General features: G+C 42.9%; 1 pseudogene; it reads left to right on the forward strand.

The window, feature by feature from the left end:
• The first annotated feature begins 258 nt into the window (after window positions 1-258).
• LOC132692917 (large ribosomal subunit protein eL8 pseudogene) lies at window positions 259-1,570 on the forward strand (annotated as a pseudogene).
• The last annotated feature ends 10,507 nt before the right edge of the window (window positions 1,571-12,077 follow it).

Consider the following 12,077-nt stretch of genomic DNA (forward strand, 5'->3'; position numbering starts at 1 on the left):
TTCTGTACACTTATAAAATAAATGTAACATTTTTTTACATATTGAGTGTTTTTAAATTGAAGCTGTCTCCAAAAATAAAAACAAACTTGAGGCATTTTTAAACCAAAGAAAAAGCTCAGTGAAAGAAAAAGTATGACATCAGAACAAAAGAAAAAGGAAAATGCAGGCACACGACGGTAAGGGTGAGAATAGTTACTGTGTTTGAGAATGAAGCAGTGCTGGGCCTAGAAGGTCATTAAATCTTCTCATTTTGGACTCTCTCTCTCCTGTAGCCATACAAGATGCTGGAAGGAAAGAAGGCTAAGGGGAAGGAGAGAAGGCTAAGGGGCCCTGTCCCTGCTGTCCTGAAGAAGCAGGAGGCCAAGAAGGCAGTCAGTCCCTTGTTTGAGAAAAGGCCCAAGACATCTGGCATCGGCCAGGACATCCAGCCCACAAGGGACCTCACCTTCTTTGTCAAATAGCCCCACTATATCCGGCTGCAGCCGCAAAGGGCTCTTTCACATAAACTTCTAAAAGTGCCTCCCGCAATTGACCAGTCCATCCAGGACCTTGGCCTTGGGCTGCCAAACAGCTACTCAGCTTAAGCTGGCCCACAAATACAGACCAAGGACAAAGCAAGGAGAAGCAGCAGAGATTGTTGGCCCAGGGCAGAGAAAAAAGCTGCTGGCAAAGCAGATGTCCCTACTATGAAAAATAAGCCCACTGACCCAATCAAAGGAGGGAGGTGGAGACTCAGAGCCCTTTGAGGTGAGGCTTTAATCAATGTTCTTCCAAGAGTGAGTGTTTGATGGACAGGCACACTCCTGGCAGCCACAACAGGCAATTTATCTCCTAGTGTGCAAGTCCCTTCCCGGATTCCTCATTGGCTGAGTATGTTCAAAGGTACAAAAAAGTACATTCCTGGAGGTGATGCAGAGACTTCAGTTCTTTGGCGCATGCTCATTGCAAAGCCTGGGAAAGTAAGTCCGGAAAATGGGGCGGGGAAGAAGAACCAGGAAGTGAAGTGTCTAAGGGTTTGGGACTCCATTGGTGGGGGAGTCTCCTACATATTTCCAACAGGTTGTAAACCTATTGTTAACTAGACAGCACTACATTTGTTTGGTATATCTGAACATGAATCGTCTCACTTCTTACACCAGTAACAGGTCACCTGTCCTTTGAGCTGGGGTTAATACCGTCACCACCTTGGTGGACAAGAAAGCTCAGCCGGTAGTGATTGCACATGGTGTGGATCCCGTTGAGCCTGTGGTCTTCCTGCCTGCCCTGTGTCCTAAGAAGGGGGCTCCCTACTACATCATCAAGGGGAAGTGCAGGCTGGGGTGTCTGGTCCACAGGAAGACCTGCACCACTGCTGTCCTTCACACAGGTTAACTCCAAAGACAAAGGAGCTCTGGCGAAGCTGGCGGAAGCCAGCAGGACCGATGACAATGACAGATATGATGATATCCGCCATCACGGACCAGGCAGTGTCCCGGGTCCAAAGTCGGTGGCTCGCATCGCCAATCAGGAAAACGCAAAGACTGGGCTAAGTGGACACTGTTGTCTTTCTGCACATAAAAGTCATAAATAGTTCTCTTGCCAAAAAAAAAAAAAAATCTTTTTATTTTTGGAAAGAGATCAGAGTCTTTGAAGGAATCACATTTTGATTCACAAAAGGTCACTCGGCAAATTATCCACTTGAGTGCAAGGTAAATCAGTTGACCTTCCATTGATTTTGGTAGCCGCAAGGAGTACCTACCCCCGCTGTGTGGCCCAGAGCTGTTTAAGGCTTGAAATAGGGGCCAGAAGCAAAACAAAACAGAAAATATCCAGAGTCTATCTGATCTAATGTGCTTTGTTTGGAGAATTAGTTTAAGGCCCCCTGTGTCTTCATAGTAATACATTTGCTGCATAACTTGGTTGTCTACACACCGTGAAATAATTTTAAAATTTGTAGCCATGATTTTAAGTAGGAAGAGGAATTACTTTCTTATTTATTGGGCACAGTAACCAGCATCCAAGCTGACTAGACTGTCCAAATGACTAATGAAACAGTTGCTAATATTTCACGTTTTCCATTAGATGCTTGCAACCTTTCCTACTGGCTTTAAAGAAAGAAACTGTCTGGTTTGGTACATGGTATAAATAATATTATTCTGCAACAAAATGCTGCTTGCTAAATCTATAGCTCTGCTTTCTAAAATCACTTGGAGAATTATGTATCTATTGTGGGAAAGCTGTACTTTTTCAAGGCCCTTTATTCTGCTACATAGCAAAATGAACTCAAAAAAATTCAACTTCAGATACAGTGAAAGGCATTTTAAATTACTAAACTCATTTTTCAGTTTTTGAGAAGAGCTTGACTGTAAGCTCATGTTAGGGGTAAAATTAGAATTGACAGCTTTGTTAATCACACTCACTTCTACACCAACAGATAGGCACTTAATTCACTATATATATATATATATATAGAGAGAGAGAGAGAGAGAGAGAGAGAGAGACCACCTACTATGCCCTAGGCACTGTGCTAGGTGTGACCCAGCCCTAGTCAGGCTTGCTAAATCCTCAAGACCCAAACTTGGGCTCTGTCCTGGGCAGATAAGAATCCTACAGGGTCAATGTAGGATCAGATTCCTACAAATCTGATCAGATTCCTCAACTCTGTGTTCTTGCAAGAACCTTGTTGCTTTGGTCTAGCAATAATCCCCCAGCTCTGATATTGCCTCTCAGTGATGCTCTATTCACTGCCCCCTGCCTTGCTACTTAGCCGTAATTCCCCACCGCCTGTGTTCATGTTCAGAGTTGAGCCCAATCTTTCCTCTACTACAAAACCCCATTGTACCAGTCCCCCTGAAAAATGTCTGCCTTACCATTTTCAACAAGTTTCATGAGTACAATTTTTTTCCCAATATATGAAATTTATTGTCAAATTGGTTTCCATACAACAATACATTTTTAAAAAAAAAAAAAAAAACAGGAGCTGAGAACACAAGGTAAAAGGAAAGAGCAATTCCTTGACATCGCGAGGTTCATAGTCCAAACAATAAATAAACAATAACATAAGAAAAATAAGACAAAAACAGAGAGGGAGGCAAACCATAAGAGACTTTTAAATACAGACAGCAAACTGAAGGTTGCTGGAGGGGAGGTAGGTGGGGAGATTGGCTAAATGGGTAATGGGCATTAAGGAGGGCACTTGTTGGGATGAGCACTGGGTGTTTTATGTAAGTTCTACTCCTGAAACCAATACTACACTGCATGTTAACTAACTTGAATTTAAATAAATTAATTAAAAAAAAAGAAATCAATGACCATTTTGCCTAGTGCCGTACAATAAAAGTTCTGGGTGCAGAAATGCCATATAGGAGGGGGCATCTATCTTAGTCTAGTGTGAGGAAGGCTGTTCTGAAGAAGAACTATACTTGCTAAGATGCACAGGTGGGTAGGAGTTACCGAGGAGAGAAAGGCACAGGAAAGCGTGCCTCAGGTAGATTCGACACATGTAGTCTCATTGGGAAGTAACTGGGTATGTTTGGGAACTAAAAAAAAAAAAAAAAAGGCAGAATGGCTCGAGCTTAGCAAACAGGGAGACAGGTGAGCCATGTTAAGCTCTAGAAGCAGGTAAGGGAAAAAAATCACACAGGGCCCTTGCTGGTCATATGAAGAATTTTGGGTTTTATCCTAAGTTACCCAGAAGAGTGATACAATCAGATTTACCCTTTAGAAAGATCATCTCACTATTCTGCAGGGAATGGATCAGGCAGGACAGCTGGAGGCCGTGTGAGTCACTTGGCTAGAATGGCAATGACCAGACAAGGCTCACAGCAGAGGAGGGTGAGATCAGTGGATAGATTCAAATTTTAATTGGGGTACAGGCCTTTCACCTCTTTGGTTAGTTCATTCTAGGTATCTTATGGGTTTCGGTGCAATCGTAAATGGGATCGATTCCTTAATTTCTCTTTCTGCTGCTTCATTATTGCTGTGTAGAAATGCAACGGATTTCTGTACATTGATTTTGCATCCTGAGATTTTGCTGAATTCGATGATCAGTCCTAGTAGTTTTTTGGTGGAGTCTTTCAGGTTTTCTATATAGAATATCATGTCATCTGCAAATAGTGAAAGTTTTACTTCTTCCTTGCCAATTTGGATGCCTTTTATTTCTTCTTCTGGTCTGATCGTGTGGCTAGGACTTCTAGTTATGTTAAATAACAGTGGTGTGAGTGGACATCCCTGACTTGTACCTGACTGTAGAGGAAAATTTCAGTTTTTCCCCACTGAGATGATATTAGCTGTGGGTTTTTCATAGATGGTCTTTATTATATTGAGGTTTGTTCCTCTAAACCTACTTCGTTGAGGATTTTTATCATGAACAGATGGTGTACTTTGTCAAATACTGTTTTTGCAGCTATTGAAATGATCATATGGTTCTTATCCTTTCTTCTATTAATGCGGCATATGATGTTGATTGATTTATGAACACTGAACCACCCTTGCAACCCAGGAATAAATCCCACTTGACTATGATGAATGTTTTTGGTTTTTTTTTTTTTTTTAATGTATTGTTGGGTTCAGTTTGCTAGTGTTTTATTGAGAATTTCTACATCATGTTCGTCAGGGATATTGGCCTGTGGGGTTTTTTTTTAGTGGAGTCTTAGAATGAATTTACTGGCCTCATAGAATGAATTTGGAGGTTTTCCTTTCTTTTCTATTTTTTGAAATAGTTTGAGGTTATAAAAATCCTAGAGGAGGGGCGCCTGGGTGACTCAATCGATTGAGCACCCAACTTTGGCTCAGGTCATGATCTCACAGTTCATGGGTCCAGGCCCCGTGTCGGGCTCTGTGCTGACAGCTCAGAGCCTGGAGCCCGCTTTGGATTCCGTGTCTCCCTCTCTCTCTGCCCCTCCCCTGCTCACACACACACCCTCTCTCTCAAAAATAAATAAACATTAAAAAAAATTTTTTTTTAATCCTAGGGGAGAACACAAGCAGTAACCTCTTTGACATTGGCCATAGCAACTTCTTTCTAGATATGTCTCCTGAGTCAAGGGAAACAAAAGCAAAAGTAAACAACTGGGACTTCATCAAAATAAAAAGCTTCCGCACAGCAAAGAAAATAACCAACAAAACTAAAAGGCAACCTGTGGAATGGGAGCAGATATTAGCAAATGGCATATCTGGTAGGGTTACTATATAAAATATATAAATAACATATAAAACTCAACACCCACAAAATGAATAATCCAATTAAAAAATTGGCAGAAGACATGAATGAATAGACACGTTTCCAAACAAGACATCCGGATGGCCAACAGACACATGAAAAGATGCTCAGCATCACTCATCATCAGGGAAATACAAATCAAAACCACACTGAGGTACCACCTCACACCTGTCAGATGGCTAGAATGAAAAACACAAGAAACAGGTGTTGGCAAGAACTTGAAGAAAGGGGAACTCCCTTGCACTGTTGATGGGAATGCAAACTGGTGCAGCCACTGTGGAAAACTATGGAGGTTTCTCCAAAAGTTAAAAATAGAACTACCCTGCGATCCAGCAATTGCACTACTAGGTATATACCCAAAGAATACAGAAATACTAATTCACAGGAATTCAAGCACCGCAATGTTTATAGCAGCCTTATCTACAATAGCCAAGATATGGAAACAGCCCAAGTGTAGAAACTGATGAATGAATAAAGGTGTGTGTGTGTGTGTGTGTGTGTGTGTGTGTGCGTGTGTGTGTGCGCACACAATGAAGTGTTACCCAGCCATAAAAAGAATGAAATCTTGCCATTTGCAATGCCGTGGATGGAGCTAGAGAATGTTATGCTGAAATAAATCGGTCAGAGAAAGACAAATATGATTTCACTCAGAGATGGAATTTAAGAAATAAGACAAGCAAGCAAGGGTGGGGGAGAGAGAGGGAGGCAAACCAAGAAATAGACTCTTAACTATAGACAACAAATTGATGGGGGAGGTGGGTGGAGGATGGTTGACAGGTGATGGGGATGAAGGAGTACACTTGTTGTGATGAGCATTGGGTGATATATGGAAATTTTGAATCACTATACTGTACACCTGAAACTAATATTACACTGTATGTTAATTAACTGGAATGTAAATAAAAACTTTAAAAAAACAACAAAATTGTAATTAGGAGGAAGAGCCACACAGTCACGACCACCCAGGGTCGCCACTAGGTAACTGACACAGGGGATGGTGGTAGTCAACCAGTGACCAACGTTTACAAGGACATGGGGAAGGGGGGCAAGTGGATTTGGAGGCAGATGGGCAGTGAGCTTATTGGAATCCTACCAAGGCTAGAAATGAAGCCAGGAAATTGTGGCAGGGCTGATATCCTATCCTATTTGTGGCCACCTGATATGGGGAGCAGCAGCAGGCAGCAAACACAAGCCAACAGGTCCTTCTCATGATGCCAGAGACGGGATCCTGGGCTGGGCTGTGCCTGGAGCCATGACCACCTTGGTCCCAGGGCTTCTTCCCCAGTGACCTGACAGTGGGCCAAAGACTGGTGCTTTTCTCTCGCTGCATGTATTTCGTGGGTCTGGTTCATTGACATACAGGTGCTGCCGGGTCTCACCTGCTTTTGAGTTTGAAGGTGGAAATCTTTTTTCTTTTTTGGAAGGTAGAAACTTGAAGCCATGCAACAAAAGCATGGACAGCTAGAGAGCTAAAGAGGGCTGAGAGAAACAAGAACTGCGAAAAACAAAACAAAACAAAACAGAGAGAGATTATGAAGGAAACATCATAGAACCTTTTTTCCAGAAATGACCTTTGTCAAGTTTAAATTCTTAAAAAAAAAAACAAAAAACAAAAAACAAAACAAAAAAAAAAACAGTGTAGGTATTTGTTCAGCAACTCAGAAAAAAGAAACAACTAATCAAATAAAACATCAGAGTCAGATTCCACTCCTGGTGTCAGGTCATGGCTCACTGCCACTTCTTTGACCTTCCAGTCATTGTGCTCCAGCCACACTGGCCTCCAAGCAGGTTCCTACCCCAGGACCTTTGCATTTGCAGTTCCTTCGGCCTAGAGCTCTTTCCTCCTAGACAGCCACATGGTACACTCTCACCTCCGACAGATCTTTGCTCAAATGTCTCCTTTTCAAAGAGGCTTTCTATCTTTTTTTTTTTTAACATTTATTTATTTTTGAGACACAGAGAAAGACAGAGCATGAGCAGGGGAGGGGCAGAGAGAGAGGGAGACACAGAATCTTTAGCAGGCTCCAGGCTCTGAGCTGTCAGTACAGAGCCCAACACGGGGCTCGAACCCATGAACTGTGACATCATAACCTGAGCCAAAATTGGACGCTTAAACGACTGAGCCACCCAGGCGCCCCTGAGGCTTTCTATCTTAAATGACATGCACACACCCTCCCCGCCCCACTTCTGCAGCCCCATCCCTCTCTTTATCCCATAGTGTGATCACCATCTCGCATGTTTTATTTGCTTGTCTCCTAAGACCAAGATGCAATCTCTAAAAAAGGCAGTGGTTTTAGTTTTCTGTGCCTCCAGCTCTCAGAGCAGGGACTGTCACAAAGTGAACCCTTAATAAATACTTACAGAATAAATGAATCTTTTAGGGCTCAGGACATTGATGCAATAGCTTTGAAACAAAAGCCAGCTGGAGCTGGAGCTATACCCTGCATGAGATCCCTGAGATTTAGTCCAGGATGAGCAGTAGATACAGTTTGCTGGTTACTGGAAGAAGGTACCACATTGTTCTCAGACATGCCAGGTGTTTGAACATTAAGCCACAAATAATAGGAGAGGAGAGTATAAAGATGGTCTCTGTTTCCTCCGTATTTGCATTATTGAAGAGCACCCGTGGTGTGGATCATCTAAGAGAAGTGGTTGTTCAAAATCATTTCTATTCACCGCAGGCAAGTGTTTTACACCTGCATAGGCAAACGTGTGCCTGTGTATATACACATATACATGTATGTGTTTAAAAGTATGCTGGTCAATGTACGTCAGACCTACTTTGCAAATCTAGTTTCCTTGGCATGGCTACTAAAATGAGCTTGCCTTTCCCCGACACGACCCACTGGTGATGTCTTTTGGAAGCCTGAATGCAGTTAGATGCATGGATAATCAATAGTAAATGACATTAGTCATGTCAGATGTGGCGGTCTCCAGGTTCTGTATCTCCATGGAGCCTCTTATTCCTGAGATGGGCCTCTGACAGCTGCACAGAGTGGCCCCTCCAGGTAAATGTCTTATTACTTATTAGGCTTATTACTAATCAGGCTCCTACGTGAACCTCAGGTCTGGTCTCTCACTCTGGCAAATTGAGCTGAACAGCATGGGAGCCTCAGCTCCTGCTACTCTTTTTGGGTCAAGGAAGGTCTGGAGAAGTGTCCAATCAGCTCTGCCCTCTGTTCTAGCTGGTCCTCTGGCTCCTCCTCACCAAAGATAATGACAGTTGGCAAGGGCCGGAGAAGCCTTGAGCAGAATCGGTTGAGTCAATTTGTCCAGGGTTCCATGCCCTAAGCCTGATCATAGAGTCCCTCAGCCATCAAAGAATGAAGGAGAGTCCCAAACAGAGGACACTCAGAGCTCCACGTGATCGCATCTGCCTCATGAGAAAACAGCACATAGAGAATAGATCCTAAAGTTGAAAGAGAATCACCATCTTTGCTTCTCCACCAAAAGTTCTCTTCATTCTGCTGCCTGGGTCCTATTGTATATCTTCGAAGTTTCTAACTTGGTCCGATCCTTATGAGAGTCCCTCCTGGCCACTGGAGTGAGGACTTGAGCTTCCCCTGGAATTGTAACTCTTATTAAGTCACTTTCGACCTGGGAGCCATTTGAGAATCTGATAAAAACCATGGACTCCTGCCCACCAAAAAAGAAGACACAAAGTTTTCACACAATTCTAGGGGTTCCACACGTTCCCTGAAAATCCTCCGTGAACATTCTATTTTTTTTTCAACGTTTTTTATTTATTTTTGGGACAGAGAGAGACAGAGCATGAACGGGGGAGGGGCAGAGAGAGAGGGAGACACAGAATCTGAAACAGGCTCCAGGCTCCGAGCCATCAGCCCAGAGCCTGACGCGGGGCTCGAACTCACGGACCGCGAGATCATGACCTGGCTGAAGTCGGACGCTTAACCAACTGCGCCACCCAGGCGCCCCCTCCGTGAACATTCTAATACTCATGTTATAGTCAGAGTACACATGTCAGGGTCTTGATCCTGACATTGGCTAACCTGTAATTGGCAAGTCATTTAATCCTTCTTGATGTGATTTGGGGACCTGTCACATGTACAGGGATGGTCTTTTCCTCTTTAATGTGTATGGTTATGTAATTATTTTGGTATCAAAGAGATTACTACCTTAAAAAGGAAGCAGAGAGGTCTCTCTCTCTCTCTCTCTCTCTCTCTCTCTCTCTTTTAAATCATTTTGGAGCAAACAGGTTAGAACTAGTTGGAGCAGGTTGTGCTCTCAGTTAACCCTGGATGAGGATGTGGTGGGCAGAGGGATATTTGGGCGGGGGGGGGGGGGCATCTGGAAGCAGAGAATTCCTGCTGGGCTTTAGTCCTCTCGCAACCCAGATGATGTTAGTCATAAACAGCAAGGCTGAGTTCTCTCGATTTTTTTTTTTACTGTAGTGACAATCCACAACATTCTAATTGTTAACGGGCTCCAGGGGAAAGGGCTGGTCTTGGTGACTGCTTGACATGATGGCATAATGTCCGATGCCTCCCCAGCGGTTGGCCGTGTTCCACATTGACTAGGTAATAATCTGCCGCATGCAGCTGGCTGGAATAGATTAGAATGGTGAGCACAGACACTGAGCAATCAATGAGAGAGAAACATACCACCCTCCCAGAGTATCCTTCAAGACCGCCCAGAGTCACATCTGTCATTCTGAAATCCTGTTATGCCCAGAGAATGCTTTATTTGCAAGCTAGTTCATGTTTTCAAAGGTGGTGTTTGACACGCAGAGGCCTTATCCCACAGCTGCAGACCTGCATTTCTCGATAAGGCGCTGAACTCATTTAGGTGTTTTAGGAGTTAGGGATTTGTGTACTGTTCACACCCATTTTTCCCCAGAAGAGGGATGTGAGTGAACTTCCCAATTCCTCCTGCCTAGAGTTTATCTGGCTTGGGTAAGGCACACTAAGTCTCTCGAGGGAGACACTCGTACAGAGGAGTCAGTTCATGTTCTAAAATGTGAATTCTAACAGTACTCAGGGACACTGTGTCAACAGAGGCCAGGAAGAATTTAAATTGACCAGTCAGCTGGCCCTATATCAAAAAAGGTTATGAAGGGACGAAGATTTGGAAAGCAGGATATAAATAATAACTCTTGAAGTACAGCTCCAATAGACAAGAGCACCACACCAGCTATTCACTAGTGGCCAGAGAAATGCAAATAAAAATAATAAGATATCATTTTATATCCATCGGGCTGGCAACAATAATGCCAAAAAGCTATTATATTTATCACTGGTGAAGATCTCTACAACAGAGTGTTCTTTCCCAAGGCCATTAGAAATGTAGCGTTAAACCTTTTTGAAAATCCTTCTGGCCGCTTCCTCTTACAATTATAATTACACCTACACTTGACCCAGCAACTTTGCTTTTAGGGTATGCTACAGAAGCAAACATATGTAAGAATGTTTATTGCATTGTGGTGATGAAAAACTAGACAAAAAGTAAAGTAAAGCTGTAGATGATAAAGTGACTGAAAATATACTGCATAGAAACAAGATGTGCACTTTTGAAAAGAATGACTTAGAATTGTATCAGTTAATTGGAGGATAGTTCCAGTTATTGATGAGAAAAGGAATGCACATTCAGTAAAGCGAGTGTGATATGATCCCATTTTTTTGGAAAACTTCATACATATTTATGTATACATGGGGAAAAAAAACTATGGAACGAACAAAATTTGTTATCAAAATGCGTGAAGAAAGCTTATTTGATATAATCACGTTAACGAACTTATACAAAAGTATATGTGGAAATAGAAATGAAATAAATGTTACGAGGGCTGGGGAGGTGAAGAACACTGCATACATACGCCTGGCGAAAAGAAACACATTCAAATAGCAAAGTGTGCCTTGGTCCACGGAGGCTGCTATAATAAATTACCACAAACGGGCTGACTTATAAACACTACTAATATCATCACATTGGGGATGAGGCTTCAACAGATGAATTTTAGGAGAACACAAGGTACAATGATGAATTTCAAAGTGAGGCGCTCCCGAAACTAGAGGGAAGCTGAAAACCCCAGGATTCTCCTGGCCATCTACCAGGAAGTGATGGCACAGTTGGGGAGGAGAGGGACTGGAACGATCCACCTTGCCTATTTCAGTAGTCAAATCTAATCATACGACTCCCTCCAACTGACATCTTCCATGGCTCTTTATTATCCCAAGAGAAAGAGCTCAAGCTTCCTAATATCGCTTTGTAAGCCCATTCCAGCCTGACTTTCCAGGCTTATCCTTCCAAGACGCTAAATTGCTCACTCTTCCCTGAACAAACTTTACTCTGCCTTGTCACTTCGCCATGACAAATGCTCCTCCCTTTTCCAAACATAAAAAAAATTCCATATGTCCCTCAAGGGCCCTCCAGAGCCATGTCGAGTGCCATCCTCTCGGAAGTCACCCATGACTGCTGTGTGTTCCACTTCATGCATCCTGCTAATACTTTAGACTCTCGATTCCTTTAAAGAATTTTATTTTTTACTTTCAAGGTGATACTTTATACATGTTTGGGTAAAGTATATAGGTAAATAGTGATGCACATTGTGATTAACATTTTGTCTTACACTTTTTTAGCTTTCCTAGATGTGTATATGCTCTTTCAAAAACCAGCATCATGTTGGGGCGCTCGGGTGGCCCAATCAGTTAAGCATCCAACTCTTGGTTTTGGCTCAGGTCATGATCTCACGGTTCATGGAATCAAGCCCCAAGTCGGGCTTTGCACTGACAGCTGGGACCCTGCACCCTGCTTGGGATTCTCTCTCTCCCTCTCTCTCTCTCTGCCCCTCCCCTGTTTATGTGCACTCTCTCTCTCTCTGTTTCTCTTCCAAAATAAATAAATAAATAAACATTTTAAAAAA

This window comes from Panthera onca, chromosome B1, assembly GCF_046562875.1.
Source record: "Panthera onca isolate mPanOnc1 chromosome B1, mPanOnc1 haplotype 2, whole genome shotgun sequence".
Taxonomy (NCBI): domain Eukaryota; kingdom Metazoa; phylum Chordata; class Mammalia; order Carnivora; family Felidae; genus Panthera; species Panthera onca.